Here is a 27,527-nt window from a genome sequence, read left to right as displayed (position 1 = left end):
TCACGATCATCAATTTCACGATGATCATCAGCATTTCACGATGATAGTGATGTGATAACTTTTTTTATCACATCACGATCATCAGCATAACTTTTTCACTATCAGCATAACTCACGATCATCAATTTCACGATGATAGTGATGTGATAACTCACGATGATAGTGATGCTCACATCACCGACCTATCGTAACTTTTTTTAGGAAACGCAATTCTAATCAACCATGCTCACTGTTACGAATCAGGATAATGCCCTGCCAATTGGTCGTTTATCATTACTGCTCATAACAAATTGTTTTTTTCCCATCTAGAATGCTCAGCATGAAGATTGAAAATCTACATTGCTTCAACGCTTTAATTATAATTGCTCTTCAGATACAGTAGCACATATAGATTTTTTTTTTTTTTTTTTTTTTAACATTTAGCATATATATAGGCTAGCTACTTCATTCTAGAGGTGTCATTATTATTATTATTTTTTTCTTTAGCTGTAAAACAAAACATGTGAATCAGATACAAATAATTATGCAAGATAAAGGTCCGAATTTCCTATTTCGTTGTTTAGATTTCAAAATAAACAATTAAAAATCAAACACAATTGCAAACATGATAAAATCGAATTCTTTAAATCTAGTACTTGCCTTCCACGCCAAGATTTCATTTATATCTTAGATCTGTGAAATTGAAAGCCTAGTCACAGATTTGGTAGGTTTTAAAGTGCTCAGACAATAAGGAATAGGAAGATTGCAAGATTTTATTAGAGTCTGATTTGGAAGGTTTCCTCAGACAATAAGGAAGGTCTAATCTTCATATAGCCTATATAAAAGAGGGACTCCCTACTCTTTTGACATAATATACCCACAGAAGTCGAACAGAGTTTTTGTTTAAGCATGGCAGCAACCGCAACCTCCGGGGCAAGCCAAACGATACGGGGTGTCAAAAATACCGTAGAGGAGAAGCTTAAGTTTGTGACCTCGGAATCTGAAGGTATAGAGCCGATAATGAGCTTCGACGATATGTGCCTTAAAGAAGAGCTCCTCCGAGGCATCTACAACCATGGCTTTGAGAAGCCCTCAGCTATCCAGCAACGGGCCATCAGACCCATTATTGAGCGCAGGGATGTTATCGCCCAGGCGCAGTCCGGTACAGGAAAGACATGAATGATTGCACTCGCCGCTTGCCAAATGGTTGACACCGCCTCCAGAGAGTATGATATCCTTTTCTACCTAAAGTTTTTTGTTTTAGTTTTATTGGAGTGGTTTACTCTTTTATTTACTTTACTACCTAGGGTTAGGGTTACTGCTAGGGTCTGTTTCTTTGCATGATGATTTGTCATTTGATCGAATTTTACTTAATTTGATATCTAGGTTTAGGGTTATCGCTAATTACGGCTTATTTGTCAAGTACGTGCCTAACTATTTACGTTGTATTCTAGGGTTCAGGCATTGATACTTTCTCCAACGAGGGAATTGGCGGCCCAGACAGAGAAAGTGATATTGGCAATTGGAAATTACCTAAATATTCATGCATAGGAGGCAAAAGATTGGGTGAAGATATCAGAAGGCTAGAGAACGGAGTTCATGTGGTGTCTGGAACTCCCGGTAGAGTCTGTGACATGCTCGACAGGAAAACTCTACATCCTCGACAAATTAAATTATTAATTCTCGATGAATCTGATGAAATGTTGAGCAGTGGCTTCAAGGATCAGATTTACAACGTCTACCGCTATCTTTCGCATGAAGTCCAAGTGAAATTCCAAATGAAATTCTCGAGATGACTAAACTATTCATGACTGATCCCGTAAGGATCTTGGTCAAGCGTGATGAGCTGACTTTACAGGTACGTATATATAATTTTATAATTATGTTGCTTGATATATATGATGCTGCCTTCAAGTTTCAAATATATGTGAATATTAATTGTGTATTTCTAACTGCAGGGAATCAAGCAATTTTTTGTTTCAGTTGAAAGAGAAGATTGGAAGTTTGATACTCTCTGTGATCTCTATGATACCCTTACGATTACACAAGCTGTTGTTTTCTGCAACACAAAGCGAAAGGTCGATTGGCTCAGCGAAAAGTTGCGGAGCAATAACTTCACTGTGTCTTCAATGCATGGAGACATGCCTCAGAAAGAGAGAGATGCTATAATGAAAGACTTTAAGAACAGTGAATCACGAATCCTCATCACAACAGATGTTTGGGCTCGAGGCATCGATGTTCAACACGTTTCGTTGGTTATCAACTATGATCTTCCAAACAATCGAGAGCTGTACATTCATAGAATTGGTCGTTCGGGTCGTTTTGGACGCAAAGGTGTGGCAATCAACTTTGTCAAGAACGATGATATCAGGATTTTAAGAGACATTGAACAGTACTACAGTACCCAGATTGATGAGATGCCCATGAATGTGGCTGATTTAATATGAGCTAGAGGTTGCAATCAGCACATTAAAGTCTGTTTATTTTGACTGATATCTTGACGACGTCCTTATTGTGTGCGACTCTTTTTTTTTCTTTTTTTTTTGAGTAAAACTATTTAGGAATTTTCATTGATATAAAAGAGAGGTCAGAATGACCATCACATATTCTTCCGCTACCATCTACACATAGACAAGAAGTTGTGGTGAAACACCACGGTAATACATAGGATATGATCATTCATTTGACGTGTCTTGCTCACTTATTTAAAGTAAGCTTATTCAACTATGAACCAATGCTACATAATAATAGGCAAGCTAACCAAAAAAATAACTAAATACTGGGTATAGAAACCCAATAATTGTTTTGGACCTAAGAGATCCCAACCCACATTCCATTTGTAGTGCACTAGGGTTAACCACCGGCCCAAAAAGTCCACCTAGGACAGACCCAAGCGACCACCCTACCGTCAGAGCTTCGATCTTGAGCCCAAACTTATTTTGTGCATCTTTGAATGTTGTTGAAATTGAATTGAAGTTTATTGTACTCGGTGATTTATAAAAACTGCATAACATAAGCAAATGTAACTCAAGGGATCCCTTTCGGGAGTGTATTCAGTGCACCTACAGTGTTTGGGCAGTGACAGCACGTGACCACGTGCCTAACGTTTTAAAAGCCTCCGTTAGTTTAGACTAGAAAATGCACCCGCGCGATGCTGCGGGAATAATGTTTGATTCGATGCTACTGAATTTAGAAACATTGTTATATTACATTGTTAAATTATATATTATATCGTAACTACATTGTTACATTATATATTATATCCTCACAACAGCAGGTGCTTATGTACAAAGTCTGATTCGTCATTTGCAACAAATGATAAGTCCTCCGAAATTTGAGCTGAGCTGTTGTAATTGGAAAACATAAGTAATAATGTCAATCAATAAGAAAGAGTGATTATTTGGTTCTGTAAATTGAAATCATTGAAATGGTTTTGTGGTAAGGGGGAATGGCCCCGTGTAGCAATAATTTGGAATTTGAAACCAATTACAAGCATAAAAGTGAGAATTGAGGTTTTGAAAGGTTTTGGAAATCAAGGACATTCGGATCGTCTTACAACGGTTGCGATCACTTTTATCGCGCATGGGGATACTATTAAGTGTCATTGGATATCCATTTGGGCGAAATTGTTGAACTTGGAATCAAGAATTGGTCGTTGTGACCCCACGGGGTGTCCATAGTAATTCAAGTGGAAGTGCTAGGCGATGTAGTTATGATCTTAATTTAAAATCTTTGAGTTATGGCGAAGGTTTGGAGGCAATTTTCCTTGCGGGGCGACGATAGTCAACGAGTTTCGATTTGTCTTCTGGGGACTATTCTATCAGGGATTTCTCGATTAGTCTTTTGGGGACTATGAAAGAATTTCTTTCCTGCTTATGGATTACGTTGTTACTTCAATACCTCTTTTCCTAAATTCGTGAGTCGATTTTCTTCTCAGTAGTATTTGAGGTGCTTTACTCTCGCGTAACACGATGCACTTTTGCTTACTTACCGAGCCATTTACAGGTTGCTTTGAACATAAGGTTTTGTCAGACAGTTGGTTAGAGATGTTTCTATTTGGGGGCAATAGAGATTAACGAGAACGACATGGATCCAATCAGATTTCAGATCTATGACTATTAAAGAAGTGTAACCTCAGCTAAGAACAGCTTTAATGTGTTGCATCCTCTCCTGAATTTGAATCTTTGGGTTCGTTCGAGGATTTCCTTTATGAGTTGACAACTATGGGACCTTTAAGTGAACGACCTTCGATCAGGAATTTAAGCACAAACAATTAAGGAAGTCATTTGTTTTGGAATTGTTGACTAGCAACGACCATCTTGTGGTTATCACAATATTGATGGTGAATGGGTTGGTTTTTCACTAGGCGATTTTTTTTTATGAGGAAGTTTTGAATGCTATAATTTTTAATAGGGTGGTTGGTGACTCCATTACCATGTGTTATCTGAGCTAACCATTGAAATGAATTTTCTTTTACACTGGAATTCATGTACTTGCGAGTTTATGGTGCTACATGGTTCAATGAGACGAGTGATTCGATTTTGGACGTTGATAATTTTGGATTATAAGCATATTTTCATTGCTTTTGTAGTGAGGATCATAAAAGTTTCTGTTGGTTGTTGATTTGAGGTTACGAAAAGAAAAGCTTAATCTATGGAAGAGTTTGATGAGTTTTGAGATTGTGGTTTTTTGAATCAATTGGTGTCCCTTTTCTTTTCTAACCGGCATGAAATTTCGAGGGCGAAATTTTTATAAGGAGGGGAGAATGTAACGTCCCGTACCTCAATTTACCAGTTTACTAGTCATTTGGACGGTAAACGACAATTACTTTCACTTTTTACTTTGTTTCGATACTTTTAGTGGCCCTAAAAGTTGACTTTTTGTTCGGGTCAAAATTTGAGAAAATGTTCTTCATGAAAGTTGTAGAGAACGTTAAACCGAGCGCGTGCATATGTGGTACGTAAAAATCGGAGCTTGTATGCGAAAGTTATAAGCGAAAATGTGAATGTTACTGTTCATGGTAACTTTCTATATATATAGAAAGTTACTGTGGTAGATTTCCATTACCTTCTCTCTCCTCTCCCCCGACCTCTCTTCTTTCCCTTTCGGATCCTTCTTCTTCCCTTCGATTGGCCGCCGTCCGGCCATCACCCGGCAGAAAGCCGGCCACCACAGGGTCGCCTCCTCCCCCTGGTCACGCTGGTGCCCTTAGTTTTCGACGATTTGGCCGGAAAAGCTCGGATCGAAGCAAGGTTTGCTCCGGTTGCAGTTTTGGGGTTTCGCCGATTTCCGGCCATTCCGGCCACCAGGTTAGCATCGAAGGTTCGGTTTTTGATGGTGATCATTTCCCCTAAGGTAGTTCAATCCAATTTGCAGTGTAGATATCGAATTGACAATTTTACATTTTTTAGGGTTCTTGAAGTTTCGAGCTTTTCTTCACCAGCTTGATTCGACCACTTCGAGGTAAAATAGGATGATGTTGTAGTTGGGAAGTTGGTTGGGCTTGTTGTGTAGATGCTAGTGCCGGAGTTTGGTGGCCATCGGAGGTGGTGGCCGCCGGCGCGTGGGGCCCACGCGCTGCCACTGTTGGTGGCGCGTGGAGGCTTATATGGCAGTGTTTTAATTTCAGTTTTTAGCCCATTAAATTGTATATTGTTGTAGAGCTTGTATGTGAAGTTTGGTGAATTTTGAAGGAGTTTGGAATTGTTTGTGAATTTCCGAAGTTTGGAGTTTTGTGATGGAATTGTGGGAAATCCGGCCGTCGGATTTCCCTCGTTTTCATTGTGGAATATGTAAATTGAGGAAGTAGTGTTGTGGAAGAGATTTGGGTGGAATTTGAGAAGTAATGGAGATAGGGATTTTCGAGTTTCGTTTAGGTTCGTATTTATTTTATCGGATTGCCGTTTACGGAAACATAATTGTGTACAGGACGACGTACCGAGCTATTGCTCGATGAAAGAACTCGTTTGCATGGTCGCCCAATAGTATTGTGAGTGGACTTTTGTTTTTTTTTAAATAAGTGATGCATGCATTTATTTACTAAAGTACGTTCTATTTAATTAACCTATCACTTTCCGAGCATATGAATTGAGTTTTGGAATTTAATTATGATTTATTTCGGTATGACTTTCGGAATTGGTTTTGGAATATATGATTATTATTTGGAAATATGATTTATGAGATTTTTCCGAAGGAATTTGGGCTCGTACTAATTTCCGGGTTTGGTTCTGAATTTGAGAGTATTTGGCGTGCGGGGTCACGTCATTGGAATATTTATTTGTTTTCTCGTGAGATATTGGGAAAGCCTTTCGGATTTTATGGATTTTGAATGATTTCCTCACCATACTCGGGTCATTCGATTAGGTCTCCTCCTCACTTACTTTGCGTTTGTGAGTGGCAGTTGAGGTAGCTTATTCTCCTCCTCACTTACTTTGTGTTTGTGAGTGGGAGTCGAGGTGATTTATTCTCCTCCTCGCGTGGGTGGCAGTCGAGGTTATTAGTTCTCCTCCTCACACAATCTATGTGTGAGTGGTAGTCGAGGGTAGGTTGAGCCTAAGGGGCTCCTTTACCCGTATGGTGACGTCCCTTCCCCATATTCTACTATTTGTTACTTGACTAGCGGGGCTAGTCCGATTCTTTTAGCCAGCGGGGACTGGTTTGTTTTCACGAGACTCCGAGTTTTAAAGACATACGTTTTTTAAATGTTGCATGCATCGGGAATTTTTTTTAAGAAATAAATGTGGGAAAGTATGAAATCTTTTTCTTGTTAATTTGTTTATTTTTGTCCACTCACGCTAACGTTTTTCATCTACTTTCCCCTGGGCCTTTCGGTTTCTAATGCCCAGTTTGCAGGCGTTATTAGTTGAGGTCGTGCGTACGTGGTTCGAGGCATAGTTGACGAATAGCTTCCGCACTTCTTTGTTTGGCTCTGATCTATTGTGAGTTACTGTTTTGGGTAGTCCACTTTAGGGGTGACTCGACCAGTTCTCGGTAGAGTTATCACTAAGGTGGGCCCCGCAGGGCCACTCTGGATTTCGGGGTGAAATCCGAGGCGGGTCCTGTCAGTTGGTATCAGAGCATTAGGTTGTCAGATTCTGTAGACTTGTTTCTATCCTGTTACCTTACCCGCTTGATGTTACACAGTACCTCCCGAGTGATGGCCCGACTGCAGCGGTTCCCCATCGTTTGCTCTTCGGTGCTGATGTATTCATTAAGCGTGTAAGGTACGCATGTCTAGATGAGGTTCCTTTAGGTACTATGCCTCTTGTACGCCGACCTCCTAGAGTTCTCGTTGCGTGGCGGATTATTCGCATATTTTGTACATTTCCCTACTGATGGTGGAGTAAGACTACTCTACAATATCGAATTGTGCTATGATGTGATTCGAGGAAATGTTGGGGTTATTTCTTCCTCGATGCCAGTAAGTTTGTTGGAGCTAGGTTTAAGGTGCGAGAACAGAGTTTGATTTCATGTTCGAGTATCTGAGACGAGCGATATAGCTTTGGGCTGTCTCTGAATACTTGGAATCAGAGTTGTGGTTTGATGTGAGACTAATGGTAATAGTGGTTCTAACCTTGAACCGAGTTATGGAGGATGTGTCATGTAGACGTGGTTGGTGTTGTGAGAGTCATTTTGGAATGATACTTTGCAATTCACAAAGAAAACCGGATTGGAATTTTCCTTTATTTGGACACCTTGGTCTGTTGACCTGATCATAACTTGTGGACATAGTTTTGTCCAAGTGAAGGAGATTGTCCGAGATTGTGTGTTTTTGGTTATTGATTTCGGTGAAATGGTTTATCGCGACTTCGGGGATTGATGGTAGTGATACTGTTGGGTATCCATAGTGGTTCTAGCGAATTACTATATGATACGGAGTTTGATTCGGTTTCTGAATCATGAAGTCATAGGAATTGAAATGTAGTAAGTTCTTGAAGTAGCAAGTGTCAGAGTGATGGGTTGAAATGTTATAAGAGTAGTAAGTAGAGTAACTCTAAGGACATGGGTTTTCCCAGTTGACTCATGGAGTATTCTAGGTCATAGTTTGACCGGAGTTCTAAGTTATATTTTGAGTAAAGCTTCTTATGGGTTGAACTTGAGAATTTGATCGTAATGTGGTGGGACCACTGTCGGATCCTGGTATCGCTGGGTGTGATACATGATGTTGACGGGTGTCCTTCATCCTAAAACCGGTGATGTGGTCAGGGGGAATGGCCTCATGTAGCAATAATTTGGAATTTGAAACCAATTACAAGCATAAAAGTGAGAATTGAGGTTTTGAAAGGTTTTGGAAATCAAGGACATTCGGATCGTCTTACAACGGTTGCGATCACTTTTATCGCGCATGGGGGTACTATTAAGTGTCATTGGATATCCATTTGGGCGAAATTGTTGAACTTGGAATCAAGAATTGGTCGTTGTGACCCCACGAGGTGTCCATAGTAATTCAAGTGGAAGTGCTAGGCGATGTAGTTATGATCTTAATTTAAAATCTTTGAGTTATGGCGAAGGTTTGGAGGCAATTTTCCTTGCGGGGCGACGATAGTCAACGAGTTTCGATTTGTCTTCTGGTGACTATTCTATCAGGGATTTCTCGATTAGTCTTTTGGGGACTATGAAAGAATTTCTTTCCTGCTTATGGATTACGTTGTTACTTCAATACCTCTTTTCCTAAATTCGTGAGTCGATTTTCTTCTCAGTAGTATTTGAGGTGCTTTACTCTCGCGTAACACGATGCACTTTTGCTTACTTACCGAGCCGTTTACAGGTTGCTTTGAACATAAGGTTTTGTCAGACAGTTGGTTAGAGATGTTTCTATTTGGGGGCAATAGAGATTAACGAGAACGACATGGATCCAATCAGATTTCAGATCTATGACTATTAAAGAAGTGTAACCTCAGCTAAGAACAGCTTTAATGTGTTGCATCCTCTCCTGAATTTGAATCTTTGGGTTCGTTCGAGGATTTCCTTTATGAGTTGACAACTATGGGACCTTTAAGTGAACGACCTTCGATCAGGAATTTAAGCACAAACAATTAAGGAAGTCATTTGTTTTGGAATTGTTGACTAGCAACGACCATCTTGTGGTTATCACAATATTGATGGTGAATGGGTTGGTTTTTCACTAGGCGATTTTTTTTTATGAGGAAGTTTTGAATGCTATAATTTTTAATAGGGTGGTTGGTGACTCCATTACCATGTGTTATCTGAGCTAACCATTGAAATGAATTTTCTTTTACACTGGAATTCATGTACTTGCGAGTTTATGGTGCTACATGGTTCAATGAGACGAGTGATTCGATTTTGGACGTTGATAATTTTGGATTATAAGCATATTTTCATTGCTTTTGTAGTGAGGATCATAAAAGTTTCTGTTGGTTGTTGATTTGAGGTTACGAAAAGAAAAGCTTAATCTATGGAAGAGTTTGATGAGTTTTGAGATTGTGGTTTTTTGAATCAATTGGTGTCCCTTTTCTTTTCTAACCGGCATGAAATTTCGAGGGCGAAATTTTTATAAGGAGGGGAGAATGTAACGTCCCGTACCTCAATTTACCAGTTTACTAGTCATTTGGACGGTAAACGACAATTACTTTCACTTTTTACTTTGTTTCGATACTTTTAGTGGCCCTAAAAGTTGACTTTTTGTTCGGGTCAAAATTTGAGAAAATGTTCTTCATGAAAGTTGTAGAGAACGTTAAACCGAGCGCGTGCATATGTGGTACGTAAAAATCGGAGCTTGTATGCGAAAGTTATAAGCGAAAATGTGAATGTTACTGTTCATGGTAACTTTCTATATATATAGAAAGTTACTGTGGTAGATTTCCATTACCTTCTCTCTCCTCTCCCCCGACCTCTCTTCTTTCCCTTTCGGATCCTTCTTCTTCCCTTCGATTGGCCGCCGTCCGGCCATCACCCGGCAGAAAGCCGGCCACCACAGGGTCGCCTCCTCCCCCTGGTCACGCTGGTGCCCTTAGTTTTCGACGATTTGGCCGGAAAAGCTCGGATCGAAGCAAGGTTTGCTCCGGTTGCAGTTTTGGGGTTTCGCCGATTTCCGGCCATTCCGGCCACCAGGTTAGCATCGAAGGTTCGGTTTTTGATGGTGATCATTTCCCCTAAGGTAGTTCAATCCAATTTGCAGTGTAGATATCGAATTGACAATTTTACATTTTTTAGGGTTCTTGAAGTTTCGAGCTTTTCTTCACCAGCTTGATTCGACCACTTCGAGGTAAAATAGGATGATGTTGTAGTTGGGAAGTTGGTTGGGCTTGTTGTGTAGATGCTAGTGCCGGAGTTTGGTGGCCATCGGAGGTGGTGGCCGCCGGCGCGTGGGGCCCACGCGCTGCCACTGTTGGTGGCGCGTGGAGGCTTATATGGCAGTGTTTTAATTTCAGTTTTTAGCCCATTAAATTGTATATTGTTGTAGAGCTTGTATGTGAAGTTTGGTGAATTTTGAAGGAGTTTGGAATTGTTTGTGAATTTCCGAAGTTTGGAGTTTTGTGATGGAATTGTGGGAAATCCGGCCGTCGGATTTCCCTCGTTTTCATTGTGGAATATGTAAATTGAGGAAGTAGTGTTGTGGAAGAGATTTGGGTGGAATTTGAGAAGTAATGGAGATAGGGATTTTCGAGTTTCGTTTAGGTTCGTATTTATTTTATCGGATTGCCGTTTACGGAAACATAATTGTGTACAGGACGACGTACCGAGCTATTGCTCGATGAAAGAACTCGTTTGCATGGTCGCCCAATAGTATTGTGAGTGGACTTTTGTTTTTTTTTAAATAAGTGATGCATGCATTTATTTACTAAAGTACGTTCTATTTAATTAACCTATCACTTTCCGAGCATATGAATTGAGTTTTGGAATTTAATTATGATTTATTTCGGTATGACTTTCGGAATTGGTTTTGGAATATATGATTATTATTTGGAAATATGATTTATGAGATTTTTCCGAAGGAATTTGGGCTCGTACTAATTTCCGGGTTTGGTTCTGAATTTGAGAGTATTTGGCGTGCGGGGTCACGTCATTGGAATATTTATTTGTTTTCTCGTGAGATATTGGGAAAGCCTTTTGGATTTTATGGATTTTGAATGATTTCCTCACCATACTCGGGTCATTCGATTAGGTCTCCTCCTCACTTACTTTGCGTTTGTGAGTGGCAGTTGAGGTAGCTTATTCTCCTCCTCACTTACTTTGTGTTTGTGAGTGGCAGTCGAGGTGATTTATTCTCCTCCTCGCGTGGGTGGCAGTCGAGGTTATTAGTTCTCCTCCTCACACAATCTATGTGTGAGTGGTAGTCGAGGGTAGGTTGAGCCTAAGGGGCTCCTTTACCCGTATGGTGACGTCCCTTCCCCATATTCTACTATTTGTTACTTGACTAGCGGGGCTAGTCCGATTCTTTTAGCCAGCGGGGACTGGTTTGTTTTCACGAGACTCCGAGTTTTAAAGACATACGTTTTTTAAATGTTGCATGCATCGGGAATTTTTTTTAAGAAATAAATGTGGGAAAGTATGAAATCTTTTTCTTGTTAATTTGTTTATTTTTGTCCACTCACGCTAACGTTTTTCATCTACTTTCCCCTGGGCCTTTCGGTTTCTAATGCCCAGTTTGCAGGCGTTATTAGTTGAGGTCGTGCGTACGTGGTTCGAGGCATAGTTGACGAATAGCTTCCGCACTTCTTTGTTTGGCTCTGATCTATTGTGAGTTACTGTTTTGGGTAGTCCACTTTAGGGGTGACTCGACCAGTTCTCGGTAGAGTTATCACTAAGGTGGGCCCCGCAGGGCCACTCCGGATTTCGGGGTGAAATCCGGGGCGGGTCCTGTCAAAAAATCTCATCATTTGAGCCCTTGTGCATAAAAAAGGCAGGGCCTCATCATTGGCTCTAAACATCCCATGCATGAACCATCGTGTGTTATCACATCCCTGTCATAAAATTTTCTGTGCAGTCAGGTTATATTTCTTATCGGTCAAGGTCATTGACATATTATCATGTTCTAATCAGTTTCATGAAACTGGAAAACTAACCTTCATATTAGACACAACCATTTGAGCTCCATGCATCCATTCAATATGTGGTTGGTAATTTGAGGAGGCAACTTTAAGTTTCTTTGGGGTAAATCCTTAGAATGTTCCTCTGTGTGAACCTAGAGATTATAACACAACACCAAGTATCAGAATCATTACATCATGACAATTGCTAGAGAAGACATATAACAAAAGGCTTACTCAAAATAAGATGTCTTACTTTTTCACCGACCTATAGAGCCTGTTTGAAACCATTCTATGTTCTTCCAGCATAACTTTTTTTATGTTGCACATACTTGGCCATTTGGGTGCTTCAGAGTTCGTGCTGGATAGGTTTGATGAGCTGCAGTTTTGTTCTCAATTTCTCTACCACTGTCACTCTGTACCCATTAAAAGAAGTAATGTAAAGAAGCACACGCTTATAAACAAAATTGGGGAGAACATAAACTGTATTGCTCAGCTATTATTTTAGCTGCTTCGATGAGTCTTCTACCAATGACTTTTGAGCAATCTATAGTGGAGAAAGGGCATTGAACTTATACAGAACAAAAGATCATTTTTGTATAGGAAACAAAAATGAAAGACCAAAGCATGTTGAATTTGTCTGAGAATTTGTTTCTTAGTGATTTTCACGTAAGAGATATAGCTCTTCTATTACTCTTGCCAATATTTGGCTTTTAATATGATAAGTGTACTGCCAATCCAAGGGTTATCCTCGAAATAAGAATTACAGCCAAGCATTTATCATATTTGTTTGATATTCTAAGAGGCAAACAACTAAAGTACTTGGATTCAATATACTGTCCAGTTTGCACAATAAAATGGAAACCCAACTACTGTAGTACAAAGCATTTATCAATGCTTATATTCAAATTAAATTATCTTTGATATTCTAAGAGGGAAACAAAGAAAGTAAATATACAAATATGATGTGTGTACACAATATTCTAAGCAGTACATGAGAAATGTCAAAGTATCAATTAGGACATAAGCTACGTCGAGATTATGAGACAATTATACAGTAAGAAGTGTTAAAACCTTAAGGTTAAGCAAGCAATTTCTTATCACGCAGTATAGCAACAGAATGGACGTACCTAACATCTCTTCAATTGCATTTGCAAGGGTTGTGATCTGAAACTTAATTTGAAGAACACGTATAACTTAATTTGATGTTCTAAACCCTGCACTTCAGAAATTCCACAAAACAAAAAGTAAGAGAAAAGATATGCTTATTTGTACAAACAAAGTAGAAAGAACTAACGAATTTGGGTAAAAACAGCTATATAAGCATTTCAGTTCAACAGATGACTTGACTGAAGACTGTGTGTGGTCACGTTTGTGGCCTCTCAATGCACTGAACAAAGGACCAATTACTTGATCATTTTTGAAAGAAAGCAATGTACTTAGATTAGAGAAGACAGAGAGTATAAGATTGAAGTCTCACTTTTGAATTCGGAGATGAAACTGATTTGCCTTCTTCCTTTTCTATTGCAGTGCCCAACGTTTTGCAAAAACTACAAATTATGGAAACCTAATTTTAGATCAATTGATTTTTAGACAAATAAAAAGTAGTTTTGAAATAAAAAGTAATCTCTACCAGGGATTGACTTCTCAGTAATAGTGAGATTATAAGCAATCGATCAAACCCAAATCAATACATACCTCTTTTCTTGCTGAAAACTATTCCCCAAATCTGGCAAATAAGCTACCTATTGATACTTCGTGTGAGAGCGAGAGCCTGCAACTTGGTGACCTTCCTTCAAGTTTTGAGCTGCAAAGAAAACCCAAAAAGGGAATTAGCTCTAAAGAAACTGTACATATTACAATTTGTTTCCTGTTTTCCAAATATCATTCAAGCTTTAATTCAATTAAAAGAAGAGATTTATAGTGTAACAGAATAGATAAAGCCGAATAATATGGAAGTGAAATTTTACCAAGCTTTTGCTGAGACTGATTGTGATGGATGATAAGCTTGAAATTGCCTAACAACAGGCATTGATGTCGATGGAGACTACTGGAATTGAGAAAGTGATGGAGTTATCGCTTATATACCCAGGGATTCAGGGCAAAAATGTAATCACAAACTTAATCCCTTTTGAACACTGTTTGTTTGTGATGTAGCATCATCTGCAGTGTTCATTTTGTTTGGACTCTTGCTGATGATATTCTGGTTTAGCTTCACTGCTTCATTTTGTTTGTGATGTAGCATCATCTGCAGTGTTCATCTGCAGTGTTCATTTTGTTTGGACTCTTGCTGATGATATTCTGATGATATTCAATGGTATAGGCTGAAAGCAATTGAGACTCCATTGTTTTACACTCAAATTATACAAATTGAAACGAATTGCAAGTATAGCTGGGAGCATGTATTGGGTTTCTTCTCTTTTAGTCATGTTGACTTTTGTCTTGACTTTTATCAATTGTTTATTTTATTTATAATCAATTATGTCACATGGAATTTGTGCACATTCATATATTAAATACGTATGTTAGAGTGTCATGAAAAAAATATTGTATGTTAGAGATGTAAAATATGTACACTTTCAGTATTTGTATTGATTCGTTTTATTTGTTAATTCAAATCATAAGATGCTTTACAATTTCAAAAAATGTGAAGTATTTATAACTCATAAAATAATTGAATTTTTGTAAATAAAAAATTGAAATATATCAAATTTTAGCTTGGTATCATAATTTTGTTTTTTTTTTCTATTTATAAATTTAGCAATACATCTTTATAAACTATATTTTTAGTATATTTATTTGGTATATTGTTGTTGTTGTTGTTTATCAAAATTTTCAATCCATTTCTTGATGTAACTCTCGAAAGTGCAACATATAACTGTCCATGAGTGAAAACAGGTTCCGGTAAATATATGCCAACTTGATTTAGTGATTGACCTTGACTTTTATTAATAGTCATAGCATAACATAGTCTTATCGGAAATTGTCGCCTTTTAAAAATAAACGGCCATTTGTTTTCAGATGCAGTAAGAACAATTCTAGGTATAAAAACTTTTTGACCTATGTTGTCTCCTGTTAATATTTTTGCTTCTATTAATCGATCAAATAATTTTGTTACTATTAATCTTGTACCATTACATAAGCCAGAAACTTGATTTAAATTTCTTAATAACATGATAGGCATTCCTATTTTCAAAATTAATTCATGTGGTGGTAATCCATTAAATTCAAGTTTATTCAAAAATTCTATCGGATATAAAATCTTCATATTTTCATTATTTCCAGAATTCAATACAATATTGTCTGCACTTAAATAAGTTGTTTTGTCACCTGGTAATAAGTTTATAGCGTAATCATTTATATCTCGAACTGTTGCATTTCGTGGTGTAACAATTGCATGTTCTTTTAAATAGTTAAAGTCATTGTAATTGATGGTAAAATCTGAATAAGTTGCAAGAAAAATTGCTTCTATTGGATTTGTATAAGTATAAATAAGTAAATCGCTTGGAATTTCAATCCAAGATGCATCTCTATCGTTCTCATCATTAATTGAACATATATGACCTTCTCCAATTTGTAATAACCAATTTGCAAAAATTGAAATATTTATTTTTTCTTCATCAGTTAAATTTTTTTTTGATAGTCTCATATTCTCTGTTAGGTTGAATATTTTAAATGATGACCATAGGTATGAACTATTTAATGAAGCTTCAATTATCTGTTCTTTGGTTCCTCCTGTAATAACAGGTAGAATCTGTCGAAAATCTCCGCCCAATAATATAGGTTTACCGCCAAATGGTTTGTTATTTGGATCTGATAGAATATCGCGTAAAGATTTATCTAGTGCTTCAAAACAGTGTTTATTACACATTGGAGCTTCATCCCAAATAATTAATTCTGCTTTATCAATTAAGTTTGCAAGATGAGTACCTTTTTTTATTGGACATATTGATAAGCTATTGACTGTTAGATGTATTTTAAATCGAGAATGAGCAGTTCTACCATTTGGAAGTAATAATGAAGCAATTCCAGATGAAGCAACAGCTAAAACAATTTTTCCTTCAGATCTTAATTTGCTTATTATTGTATGCCATAAAAATGTTTTACCAATTCCTCCATAACCGTGAACAAAAAAAGTATTAAATGTTTTTTCTTCAATTGCTTTAATAACTTCATCATAGATAATTCTTTGACATGGATTTAATTGAGCTACCAAATTTATATGTTGATATTTTAGCTGAAGACAATCATAATCTAATTCTTCTCTTAATAATTTGTTATTCAATTGTAATAATTTATCTGTATCAGGCATTGGTAATTTATGGTCTTTTAATGAACTTGATAATTTATTAAATAATTGTTCTAATTCAAATAATAGTTCATTTTTTAATTCTGATTCTGACAAAATGAGATTTGGATTTCCTAGTTGAACTCTGGCTTTATGCAAAATATCATCACACATATTGAACCAATGTGAATCTAATAGCATTTGAGGATTTGTAACTTCACAATATAAAATTATTGTAACAAAAAGTTGACGGATTTCAGAAGCTGTTGCAGTATGTAAAGAATCCGTTAATGCTTCAATCCATTCTTTATCATCGCCTAATAAACCTAAAACTCGGCAAGCTTCCTGATAAGAAGTATATGTGATACCATTTATTGTTTTTATTGAATCATAATTGTGACAACCTTTTTGAATATTTAATAACATTCTCATAAAATATAATTCACCTTTTGTTGGATGTACATATGCTATTCGACCAATTGTTTGACATTGTTTTCTTGGTTTCCAAAAAATTTTATAATCGTCCCAAACAAATTTGGTTGGAAATTGCGTATAAGTTAATTCAGATGCATTTGAATAAGTTGAATTTGCTTTAAACCATCCAGTGAGCATAGTATCTTCTGTACTTTTTTGTTTTATTATTGATTGTAGAGATTGATATTCATTAAAAACGATATTTTGTTGTAAAGGCAGATGAATTTGTAAATGTTGGACAGCTGGATGTCGAGAATGAATTGAATATTCAAATAATCTCCAGACAGATTCGTGGGCAGTTAAATAACGACAATTAAGATAAATTGTAATTTCATCATTTAGATTTTCATAAAATAAAACTCGGGCTCTATCCGGACCTTTATTTATGTATTTAAATAGATATTTAATTAACATAGATTGAGAACATAATTCAACGTTAATATGAGCATTACATCTTAATAATAAATTTGAATTATAGGGCACAACAAAATTATTTCCAATTTGTACATTATTTTTTACAACAAATTTTGTATGGTCATTACGACATTTGTATATTGGAGGTGCATTTGTTTCAAATGTAGTATCTGTATTATATGGTTTTGGAAAAAATTTAGAACATTTTCCGTCTCTCATGCAAGGAGATTTTGGATTTATTTGTCCGCAAGGTCCATGAATCATAAATTGGCTAACTATTTTAAAAAGTTCTGGATCAATATTTTTATCTGGCAATTCTGCTGAAATAATAGAATCAATATCAATTGGTGTATAACATTTATAATCTTTTTGTAACCAAAACAACATATGAGCATGAGGGAGTCCTCTTTTTTGAAATTCTATTGTGCAAACATCTGCGTCAATTTGTCCGAAAGGTTCACCGGATTTAATATAAACAATCATATTTTGTAATTTCATATTAAACATTCTCAAAATTATGTCAGGTCTGTCTTCAACTTTACAGTTGGGATTGTTCTTAAAATATCTTTGTATTTCAGGCCATTTAACATTGCATGTAAAAGTTATAAATAAATCAGGATTACCGTACTGTCTGCAAATTGCCATGGCATCTTGATAATTATTTATCATATCTCTAGGACTGCCAGTATGAGAACTTGGTAAAATAATTTTTTGTCCTAAATCAAAACCTCTTTTAATTCCAGCTGAATCTGCAGTATAAATGTCTTCAAAAACTTCACTTCGAAAATTACTTTGATTTTTTCTAATCCAATCTAAGCGATCTTCTTCAACAGTTGCATAAGCATCGACTAAAAATTGTTGAAATAGTCGTCCACCTTTTAATAAAGTATTTGTTATATTATTTCTGTCTTGAATCTGATATGTAATATAAGCTCGCATTGATACTCTTTGTCTTTTCTGTGTACGATTTTCTGTCAATCGTTGCATTAATAAATTTATTTTATATCCATCTTCACCATATGGGAAAAGTATTGGATATTGTAGTGACATATATTTTGGATGTATTTTAGAAATACGTTGTAAATGTCCACTGTTTGTTTCAATAATTACATCTTTATTTGAATTGTGTTCTCCAATATCACCAACTATCAAACCACTAATTTAATCACTTGTTGGTTCTTCATATTGCTTACTATCAGTAGCTTGGCGATTAAGTATACTCATATTTAATGAAGGCAAAGAATGATTTTCAAATTTATCTCTTATCATTCGAAATTCTTTAACTAATTCATTAGTCTCATCAAACATTTTAATAAGTCCTTCGACAATATCTGGTTTGATATTTTGATTAACATGATCAGGATCAATAGCATTGATACGATTTGAAATCTCATTTTTTGTATCATATATGTATAACTGAGCATATTTAGGACATTCTCCATCAGAAGATAATACAGAACCCATTAAATGATGGACTTGACCACTAATTTTAAAAACATATGGACCTGATCCAGTATTTATCTTATAATCAATTTTCGCTCCCATTGATGTAAAAGAGAACATTGAATTGTAAACTCTTATATTTTCTCTAAAAAGTTTACTTTCTGAACTATTGTTTGGATCTAATAATCTTTCAAGAAAAATTGGTGTTGGTTTTGGCTGCTCAATTTTGATTTGACCTCTTTTGCAACATTTTGTATAAATGAGAGGCTCATTTGAAGATGATTGCTTAACAGCTTCTCCGAACCAAAAAGATGCATTGCAATAATCACATTCATGAACATTATCACCCGAATCCTCATATTTTACAATTGATCCTGGAATGAGAAATTTCACTTTTGTTAGTCAAACAAATATGATAATTATTTTTTGAAAATGATACGTAAGAATTATCACATGCCAATAACCTTGCTTGCTTCTTTGATATGATGCTTGACCAAATGGATGAGAGTATTGACCTGCATACAAAATTTGTAAACAGTTAGTTACATTGTTCATTAAAATTATAATGATGTGATGACAGTCAGTTACTATCAATTTGCAGAAATTTAGACCTGTATCAATGTTAATGCTGCAATATTTTACTTTATTGAACTGTTTAATAAAAGCTATATGCTGAAAACTTAATGCTGCTGTATCAATTAATTCAATCAACCTGAAAAATTTCTCCTTCCTTTAATCATCATGGGAAATAAATTCACTAATAGAAATGGCAAATGTATACCAAGTCTGAACAATTACTGCATTTGAGTTTAGAAAATATGAGTAACAAAAACACAGAAGCTGTGTTGTGATATGAGCATTACCGGCAAAACTTAATTAAGAGTGATACAGGAGACAAAACAAAACAAAACCAACTGAAATTAACACCTAATTCGGTTCCAAACTAAAGACTTCAGCAGTCATACTTGTAATACTCTGTTTCTTATTGAAGACTAAAATTTGAAACCAACTGAAATTTGATTGAATAAAAATAGAGACGACAAAACTGAATAATTTGAAAACAAAATTGAAGTAGATATAAACTTATTAGTACAGGAAAAGGAAATACAGCAGAACAAAAGTCTCATTAAAATTAAGGCCATAAATTAAATTAATTAAAAATTTTACCTTCTGTAATCATATGCGGATTTTCGTTCGCAACTGCAGTGATATTTTGGTCGTTGCTATTTGATACTTCAGCAATTTCTGGATAAGACACTATAATCAGAAATCAAACAATGTCAATTAGTTTATATTTCTAAAGAAAGAACAGTTTTTGCTAAAAACTATTTGCATAGATCAACATTTCAAAGGACATAAAATAGACCCACCTGTTTTCCATCTACGTGATTTAACCTGATCAACACGATTACATCTAGTTCTTGTTGCAACAAAGCCCTCACCACTGCAGATTCGTTGAATTTTCTGTTGATTCTGACGATTTTCAGCATCACTGTTCTAACAATCTTTTTGCTCCTCTCATCATAGTTTTTGGTGCCATCACTGCATTCAAATATGTAATCCAGTTTAAATTTCAGACAATTATCTCTAATAATGATAATTTGTAAGTCCATTCATAGTCTCATAGATAGACACACACTAACAATAACCTATTAATCAACCTTTTCCATAACATAAACTGAATATCAGTGGTAAACTGAATACAAAACTACCTGTAAAATTTCTATCTAAACCCGAAACAGCAAAAGAGACTGACAGCACGCTGTCCTCTAGATCTGCAGAATGAAATAAAAAATTATTTACACTATATGATAACACTTTAGACACAGAAACTATAAATGAATCACCGATGAAATAGAATAGAAGTTTATATCCAATTTGAATCATTCTTAACATTTTTAGAATCAATCATGAGATGATCCAAAAAATCATCAAATTCAAACTGAAAGTAATACATTACGTAAACACAGCATGAATCTAAGTACAAACTTTACATCATTTTGAATCAGAATGTAAAAAACTGAACCAAATAGCATTCCCAAACATATCATCACTAAATTACCAACTAATTTGCATTAATACCAATAATGAACATCAATATGAACATATCAATTCTATGTTAACTACATACCTGAATAGCAATAAGACGGTGAGATACTTCCAAACAATGTACAGAGGAACAGCGGCAGAAGAATAATACACACACTTCTTTGCATATAATCTGAAAAACACAAACAAAAGAGCAATCAAATTTGAAAATTAATCATTAAGCTGCCAAAAAACTTAACCAAGGTATTATAATTTAGCAATCACATTGTTAGATAACCATTTGTAGACTCTAAACAAAACTGCAGAATATCTCTAAACATTAACAAACATCCAATCATGAGATTATTTTGTTTAATGAAAGTTAATGTGATGTGTCTTTCCAAATCCATAAGTTTCTTTGAAATTTCCAATACTCTATTTCTAGCGCTCATCTATATACACTATATACTGAAACTGACCAAACAGAAAGAAACTGAACTATATTGCAAAACTGTTACACAATACACAAACAATATAAAACTAACCCAAAATTTTCAAACAAAAAAACAAAACACACTGAAAACTCTATCTTCTAATTTTTTCAATCAACCATCAAAATTGCAAAGCCCAGGGGAAATAAAATACTAAAAAGATCAAAATCTGTATCTGTCAAAAGGCAAAGTCCAAAAAATGATCCTAAACTCAAAACTAAAGCCAAAATTGCAGAAATAACATGGTAGTTAATTGTACTAAAACTAAGCACCCTATTCAATACAAAAGCATATATATAAACGATCCCTAAATTTATCCACTCATCAATCCAATCGTAAGGTGCAAACACCAAATTTCACTTAATGAAAAAAAATAGCACTATCTAATCCTAAGTAGAATTAGAGAACAACATGTAGAATACAAAATCTTAATCTTTTGGTGTTACTATGCTAATGAAGTTTTGGTGGTGTTACAGTTGGTACAAAAGGAAATTATGTTTTTGACTTTCAATAACATACATAGGCTTAATGGTGAATTTATCTACTTAGGATTGTTTTCTGAAAGCAACTTTTGTTGGTACTGTGCATTTGAGAAATTACTATGCTGAATTTAGAGGCTCTAAGAGCAATGGCAAAAAGAGGAGATTTCACCACAGATATACCCAAATCAAACACACACCTTTTCGACCAAAATCTTCAATCTCTCCTCTTCTTTCTCGTACCCCAACGATCTACCATCAAAATCAAAAACCTTATATCAAATCCAAAGGAAAAGAAACTACCATATTACAAAACTTCACTTCAGTTACCATTTCAATTAATCATATTAGCCAACTCTTCAATTAAGCATAAAAACAGCAAAGAGACTAACTGAATTTAACTTTCAACAAACTCAGAATCGAAACTCTGAAATTATAGAATCAAATTCAATCACCCAAGAAAACCCCCAATTCAGTAAACCTAACCGTAAAAGCAAATCAAACCCAACACAACAAAACTCAATTCCCAATTTCGGAACCCGCAATCAATAACCTGAATTAGAAGAGAACAACAAAAACCCCAACCAAAACGAAAAACCATAGAAATCTGGGAAACAATACCTTCGATACGAAACGCTCTTCTCTCCACCGATCTGAATCTAACAGACTCCAGTCTCGTATAAAACTGCTTCGACTTCTTCTTCTACTGAATCAGAGGGGATCGAACTCGATGATGATGAGATTATGAGAAAAACTCTGGACTCTAGTAAATGATTTCTATTGTGAAACACCACCACCGTCAGACTAAAATAGAGACCATCGTAAGAAGGGTGTAGAAGAATGGCAAACTTGTAATTGAGCGAAACAGAAAGGGCAAAAGGGCCACTTCATTTTGCACAGCGATGAACAGTTAACCGGGATTTAGATATATGTACAAGAAAATGCACCCGCGCGATGCTGCGGGAATATGAGCAATATTGTTTGATTCGATGCTACTGAATTTAGAAACATTGTTATATTAATTGCTACATTATATATTATATCCTAACAACAGTAGGTGTTTGTGTACAAAGTCTGATTCGTCATTTGCAACAAATGATAAGTCCTCCGAAATTTCAGCCGAGCTGTTGTAATTGGAAAATACAGTAATAATGTCAATCATTCTAGGTGTTTGTGTACAAAGTCTGATTCGTCATTTGCAACAAATGATAAGTCCTCCGAAATTTCAGCTGAGCTGTTGTAATTGGAAAACACAGTAATAATGTCAATCAATAAGAAATAGTGATTATTTGGTTCTGTAAATTGAAATCATTGAAATGGTTTTGTATGGAGTAAGCACAAACATTAATCAATGAGGCATTGGAATGTAGAGATGAGGTTACCTATAAACAACCCAGCTGCATATGACGTGATCAGAGCTCTGCAAAATACTGATGTGAAGTGAAACATAGAGTGCAATGAGTGTTGAGATATTTAGCAATGTGAGTATACTATGTTATAAGATAGGAATGTAACTGATTTCAAGAATAACTAAAAATAGGAATCAAATTCTCGAATTATCAGAAAAACAAAACGGACGAAATCAGAAACTATAAATGGTGTTACTTTGAATTATCCTCATCAATCCTCCAGTTTTGAGTTTGAATTAGTTATTGACCAAGCTATGAACAGTAACAGGCCGATGTGATCCTAATTCGAGAATTAGAAAGTATTAATTGTAGTGACTAAATTAAAAAGTATTAACTGAACTTCAATCCTCCAGTTTTGAGTTTTGTTTCCTCTTCTCACTACTATTCTATTTCATCTGTCAAAAGGCAAAGTCCAGAAAATGATCCTAAACTCAAAACTAAATCCAAAATTGCAGAAATAACATGTTAGTTAATTGTACTAAAACTAAGCACCCTATTCAATACAAAAGCATATATATAAACGATCCCTAAATTTATCCACTCATCAATCCAGTCGTAAGGTGCAAACACCAAATTTCACTTAATGAAAAAAAATAGCACTATCTAGTTCTGGTTTGACTCTAACCTATACGTAGTACTAATTCTATGTTGCTCCTCTTCTGGAGGAGAGCAAACAATTTCGCCAGTCTTATAAATCTTCTTACAGAAATTATCAATAAAACCACCAATTCCAATTTCAACAAACCAAAACCAAATTGCTCACCTTTTAATGGTATTTATAAAGCTGCAGGAATATATATCTTTGAAAGTAACTAATCACAATACAAAAGCAATCAGGTTTTGAAAAAAATCAAAGAAGCAGTTATAGACCCTCAGATTCAATTTATATACATGACTTTGACCAAATTCAACTTACATATATATGAACAAAATGTAAGGAATACTCCCACAGATTCTTCATGTGAGACAAATGGATGTATTCAATATTAAAAATCAATCAAGACTTTATTATCAAAGAGCAATACTCTGCATTCATGCAATTTGAATAATAATTAAAGCTTGCACAGATTGGAGATACACTCACAATGATAATCAAAACACGTCCAAGCTCTTGATTTCAAGTAAGGCTTTTGGAAGTTAGTTTTTTTTGGAGCAAACAGCTTATCAGCAACCTAAGACAAAAGCAGCAAATTAGAGCCTCTAAATTCAGCATAGCAATTTCTCAAATGCACAGTACCAACAAAATTTGCTTTCAAAAAACAATCCTAAGTAGATAAATTCACCATTAAGCCTATGCATGTTATTGAAAGTCAAAAACATAATTTCGTTTGGTACCAACTGTAACACCACCAAAACTTCATTAGCATAGTAACACCAAAAGATTAAGATTTTGTAATCCGAATACTTCAATGTTAGAATCAGAGAGTGAAATCAAATACCTAATAGCAACAAAAACAACCACTAAACATCATTTCAAGCCAAAGTAAATCATCCTGGAGCCAACCTAGTAATCAAGACAAAAACAGTCCAGCTAACTTTAATATTGGTATGTGAATGCAAAGTAATGAAATATCTAGAGGCAAAAAAAAAAAAAAAAAAAAAAAGACTACTACTCAACAAAAGTCTAAATAGCACAACGAAACTTTAATAATTTGACAATTCATTGAGTTCTACAAACTCTTTAACTGATTCTACATGTCGTTCTATAATTCTTTTGATTTTAAAAGCAATATTTGGCTTCAATATGTGTTCTTGTTAAAAAGTTCTTGTTAAAAAGACCAAGTCCAACGATTGAGACAGATTCCTTAAGTTGCTATAAATCAATTGGAATTTACATAACTCGCAAGACAAATGATCCCCAAAACAATATCGGTTATGATAATGACCATCTAAAAAGGGGGTATACGTGCCCTAAGAGCAATGGCAAAAAGAGGAGATTTTACCACAGATATACCCAAATCAAACACACACCTCTTCGAAAACCCAGCAACCTCTTCGACCAAAATCTTCAATCTCTCCTCTTCTTTCTCGTACGGTCGTACCCCAACGATCTACCATCAAAATCAAAAACCTTATATCAAATCCAAAGGAAAAGAAACTACCATATTACAAAACTTCACTTCAGTTACCATTTCAATTAATCATATTAGCCAACTCATCAATTAAGCATAAAAACAGCAAAGCAACTAACTGAATTTAACTTTCAACAAACTCAGAATCGAAACTCTGAAATTATAGAATCAAATTCAATCACCCAAGAAAACCCCCAATTCAGTAACCTAACCGTAAAAGCTAATCAAACCCAACACAACAAAACTCAATTCCCAATTTCCGAACCCGCAATCAATAACCTGAATCAGAAGAGAACAACAAAAACCCCAACCAAAACGAAAAACCATAGAAATCTGGGAAACAATACCTTCGATACGAAACGCTCTTCTCTCCACCGATCTGAATCTCGCAGACTCCAGTCTCGTATAAAACTGCTTCGACTTCTTCTTCTACTGAATCAGAGGGGATCGAACTCGATGATGGAACTCGATGATGATGAGATTATGAGAAAAACTCTGGACTCTGGTAAATGATTTCTATTGTGAAACACCACCACCGTCAAACTAAAACAGAAGCCTTTGCGTATGAACTATGAAGGGTGTAGAAGAATGGCAAACTTGTAATTGACGGAGACAGCAAGGGCAAAAGCGCCACTTCATTTTGCACAGTGATGAACAGTTAACCGGGCTTTAGTATATAGTATAATAATAATAATTTGGTTAGTCAAGAAATGAAGTCTGACCACAAAAACAGGTGAAAGGCAGTAAGATGAAAATTTTACCGTCCCCACACGCGGTGCTCGTGGGAGTAACTTCTAAGCCTCCAACTCTCCGAGGTTGCCGCCGACTCCGGTTTTCTCAAATCTGAGACGAGAGAAGAATATTTTGAATTGCAGCATTGTCGGCACCGTTAATTGATCGTTCATAGTCGGGCGGCCCAAGTTTGTTCTGATATGGGATCCCAATCTGAGTAACACTTGGAAGTCGAAAATCATCGAAACCCAATTCATTGCGGCAGTTTGTAGGTAACGAATTAGTTAACCAAAAGCAATTATGGGTTTGTTTGTATTCACAGGCGGAGATATTGGCCTCAATTTTCTGAATTTTTTGTTGTGATTTTATTTACTCGTATTTTCTCGGAGTCTCTCTATTTCAGTACTTCTGAGTTCTGATGTTCATCTCCCATCTTAGATTTTATTACCTTACTTCTCCAACAGTTTATGATATATATCCTATCAAGTTAATTGAATCAATGCATCATGATACACATATCCATATTGGTTAGTTGTGGATTTTGATTAACTTACCCTCACTTTGAATTTGCTTAGGTAGGAGTTTTTATTTTTATGAGAACCATTTTAAAGGCAAACTTTAATCTTTTTTTGTTAAATCCTTGGTATTTAGTATAGTTTTTCTTTCCTGCGCATTGTGGGATACATATGGGTTTTGGCAGGGGGTTTTGATTTTCTGATGATGCGCTATTGTTTGGCAAACAAATTTTCCCTTTTACAGACATATGCGGTTATTTGGCTATAGAATTAGGTGGTTTTAATCCCATCCCGGATAAGTTCTTCACTTGATCAGTGTTTATTTTGAATCTGGATTATGATGTCTACAGTCTCAATTTTGTCAATGTGTTGGGTTGATCCCTTTATCTTCATCTTTTGTGGCACTAAATTCATCTGCATTGGGATTACATGCTCTGAATTTTCGTTGTCAAGGTTGTTAGATTTCTCTTTGATGGAATTTGTTTGTTTAGTATGATAGGTTTATGCTCTCTCTCTAGGGGATTCTAAGTTATGCCTTCATCTTAGGTGGGTGCTCAACTACTGACCTTTTGAGTTGAATTCCTGCTTAGGATTAGCCTTGCTGTTGTTGATATGGTTTAGAGGCTATGCCTCATTCCCAACTTTCAGGTGTTTCCTTCAGTATGGCTTTTGCTTCTGAGCAATCTCATGGTGCTGATTAATGGAGTCATTGCCCGTGGCCGGAGAGGAAGAAGTTTACCCAATCTCCTCAGCAGTATTGTATTGTATGATAGACTTATGGGCATACTAGTGTGAATACGCCGGAAGCTGCTGCGCGGAGATCACATGATTCAACATAGGCATGAGGCTCCTATTGTATGTGTGTCATATATAACACACTAAATGATTAGGCAACAACAGTATCGAGTCCTTTAATTTGTTTTTGTACTAAGCCAGATGCTCTTTTAAAGTTTGTGACATGTATTTGATTAGCTTAATCTCACTCTCAGTGTGCATTGTTTTCCCTTTCTACTATGATTTCCTGAATGCCACCCAAGTCTTTAAAATTTCACAGAAGGGTGACCTCACAGCAAATGTAAACAAAAACTATATAAAGTTGGAGTTAAAGCAAAACAAGTACTGTACTAAGGGAAAATGAGGACTTAATTTTGATTTAGATTAAAGCCAATGAGAAGTAGGAGTTTGGCGAGGTCAATCAGAGGTCTTTTTGTTAA

At 35.7% G+C, this 27,527-nt stretch overlaps 2 long non-coding RNA genes and 1 pseudogene across 6 annotated transcripts; 1 reads left to right on the top strand and 2 right to left on the bottom strand.

Annotated features, from left to right (window-relative positions):
• The first annotated feature begins 968 nt into the window (after positions 1 to 968).
• LOC112181424 lies at positions 969 to 26,791 on the top strand (annotated as a pseudogene).
• On the bottom strand, positions 3,304 to 14,082 carry LOC112181434. Of its 4 annotated transcripts, XR_002928856.2 has the most exons (7): positions 13,939 to 14,082; positions 13,667 to 13,775; positions 13,449 to 13,518; positions 13,099 to 13,185; positions 12,225 to 12,384; positions 12,005 to 12,123; positions 11,734 to 11,902 (listed from the first exon to the last, which is right to left on the bottom strand). It is a non-coding gene; the product is annotated as an uncharacterized LOC112181434 (long non-coding RNA). The 4 variants fall into 4 exon arrangements; XR_005804317.1 differs by lacking the exons at positions 11,734 to 11,902; positions 13,939 to 14,082 and adding an exon at positions 3,304 to 3,322 and having other exon boundaries at positions 13,667 to 13,830; XR_002928855.2 differs by lacking the exon at positions 13,939 to 14,082 and having other exon boundaries at positions 11,741 to 11,902; positions 13,667 to 13,830.
• On the bottom strand, positions 18,760 to 25,623 carry LOC112181439. Of its 2 annotated transcripts, XR_005804315.1 has the most exons (12): positions 25,414 to 25,623; positions 24,966 to 25,045; positions 24,079 to 24,166; positions 22,968 to 23,015; positions 22,207 to 22,819; positions 21,786 to 21,837; positions 20,719 to 20,808; positions 20,300 to 20,362; positions 19,958 to 20,129; positions 19,755 to 19,844; positions 19,052 to 19,102; positions 18,760 to 18,961 (listed from the first exon to the last, which is right to left on the bottom strand). It is a non-coding gene; the product is annotated as an uncharacterized LOC112181439 (long non-coding RNA). The 2 variants fall into 2 exon arrangements; XR_005804316.1 differs by lacking the exon at positions 21,786 to 21,837.
• Positions 26,792 to 27,527: the final 736 nt, after the last annotated feature.

This window comes from Rosa chinensis, unplaced genomic scaffold (genome assembly GCF_002994745.2).
Source record: "Rosa chinensis cultivar Old Blush unplaced genomic scaffold, RchiOBHm-V2 RchiOBHmChr0c44, whole genome shotgun sequence".
In the NCBI taxonomy this organism is placed as follows: Eukaryota; Viridiplantae; Streptophyta; class Magnoliopsida; order Rosales; family Rosaceae; genus Rosa; species Rosa chinensis.
Note: the sequence above shows the minus strand (reverse complement) of the source record. Positions and strands in the feature narration are given on the sequence as shown.